Below are 1930 nucleotides of genomic sequence, written 5' to 3'. Positions count from 1 at the left end.
TCTTATATTTGATAAAGGGGCTAAAAGCATGCAATGGAGGAAGGATAGCATCTTCAACAAATGGTGCTGGGAAAATTGGAAATCCATATGCAACAAAATGAAACTGAATCCCTTTCTCTCTTGCATTATCAGTTTTTCCTCTTTATTAGGACTTTAGTATCAACAAACAAGCTATTATTTTTTTCCCATCTTAAAAACACAAAAGGACTGGGGTACATCTCAGGGGGAAGAGAGCTTACCTATAATGATGAAGCCCTGGGTTCGATTCCCCAGTGCCACAAAATAAACAAATAAAACAAAGTGAAAAAAAAATCCTTCTCTTCACTTTCATCTAGTTTCACAAATTTAGATACTTATGTGCTGATGTTTCCCAAATTTACAACTCCAGCCCAGCCTTTTCTGAACTGCAGTCTCCTGCAGACTCTACTATATTTGGCTATCATGTGACGGCTCAACTTATAACTTTTTTATAAATATTTTTTAGTTGTAGGTGAACACAATATATTTATTTTATTTTTATGTGGTGCTGAAGATCAAACTCAGTGTCTCAACGTATTCTAGGTGAGTGTTCTACACTGAGCCACAACCCCAGCCCCTTCTAATTTTTATTTATTTACTTCAGTGATGGGATTGAACCCAGGGTCTCATGAACATGAGGCACACACATTCTACCACTGAGCTTCATTCCCACCCCCAAATTTTTATTTTGATATAATTATGAGTTCATAGGAAGTTGCAAAATAGCACACAGAGGTCCCATGCTTCCCCTAGGGGTTACATCTTACTTAACTAACTACAATGCAATATCAAAATTGGGAAACTGACATTACCATAACGTGTATGTAATTTTATTACATGTGTTAATTCATGCAACTATCACTCACTCAAGACACAGATCTATAGACTGGGGATACAGCTCAGTGGTAGAGCTCTTGCTTAGAGTGACCAAGACCCTGGGTTCAATCCCCAGTGCTTCTAAACACACAAAAAAACTATAGAGAAGATACAGATCTATTGCATCACCACATTTGCGATACACCTGTCTGGTCACACTTATGTTTCCACCCCCATCATCCTAACCATTGACAACCTCTAATCTGTTTTCTATGCTATATAAAAGCAATCATACAATACATGCCAGTTTTGTTTTGTTTTTTGATACAGGGTCTCACTAAGTTGCTTAGGGCCTTGCTAAGTTTCTGAGGTTGGCTTTGAACTTGCTTCCTCTGGTTCAGCCTCCAGAGTTGCTAGAATTACACTCATGAGCCACTGAGCCTGGCTATATGTAGCCAGGCTCAGTGGCTCATGCGTGTAATTATACATATATATATTTCTGTGGATTGAACCCAGGGGTACTTTACCACTAACCTATACCCCCACCCCTTTTTTGTTTTATTAGTACATATTAACTATATAAATTAATGGGATGATTGTGGCATATTGTGGCATATCCGCACAATTATGCTCTTTCCCTTTCTCCCTTCCCCCATCTTTTTCCTCCTAAGTTTCCCAGCTACTTCCCCTGACCCCCACCCCCCCTTTTTTTTCCTGTCTAGATTCCACACATGAGAGCAAACCTTTGATACTTGTCTTTCTTAATCTGGTTTATTATGCTTAATATGATGCTCTTTACATCCATTTTTCTGCAAATGATATGATTTTGTTCTTTTTTTTATTGGTTGTTCAAAACATTACAAAGCTCATGATATATCATCTTTCATACATTTGACTCAATTGGGTTATGAACTCCCATTTTTACCCCAAATACAAATTGCAGAATCACATCAGTTACACTGTCACGTTTTTACATAATGGCATATTAGTGACTGTTGTATTCTGCTACCTTTCCTATCCCCTACTATCCCCCCTCCCCTCCCCTCCCATCTTCCCTCTCTACCTCATCTGCTGTTGTTCAATTCTCTCCCTTGTT

The 1930-nt window shown here is 38.4% G+C and overlaps 1 protein-coding gene and 1 long non-coding RNA gene across 2 annotated transcripts in view; one reads left to right on the top strand and one right to left on the bottom strand.

Annotated features, from left to right (window-relative positions):
* The window catches only part of Rnase10 (ribonuclease A family member 10 (inactive)), a 41621-nt gene that overhangs the window by 26891 nt on the left and 12800 nt on the right, over positions 1-1930 (top strand). The window lies entirely within an intron of this gene.
* The window catches only part of LOC125613300, a 13634-nt gene that overhangs the window by 6782 nt on the left and 4922 nt on the right, over positions 1-1930 (bottom strand). The window contains exon 2 of the long non-coding RNA XR_007343819.1: positions 1040-1043. This is a non-coding gene — a long non-coding RNA (uncharacterized LOC125613300). The remainder of the gene's footprint in view (positions 1-1039; positions 1044-1930) is intronic.

Source organism: Marmota marmota, unplaced genomic scaffold (assembly GCF_001458135.2).
Source record: "Marmota marmota marmota unplaced genomic scaffold, marMar, whole genome shotgun sequence".
In the NCBI taxonomy this organism is placed as follows: Eukaryota; Metazoa; Chordata; class Mammalia; order Rodentia; family Sciuridae; genus Marmota; species Marmota marmota.
The sequence above is the reverse complement of the archived record's forward strand: the minus strand, read 5'-3'. Positions and strand labels throughout refer to the sequence as shown.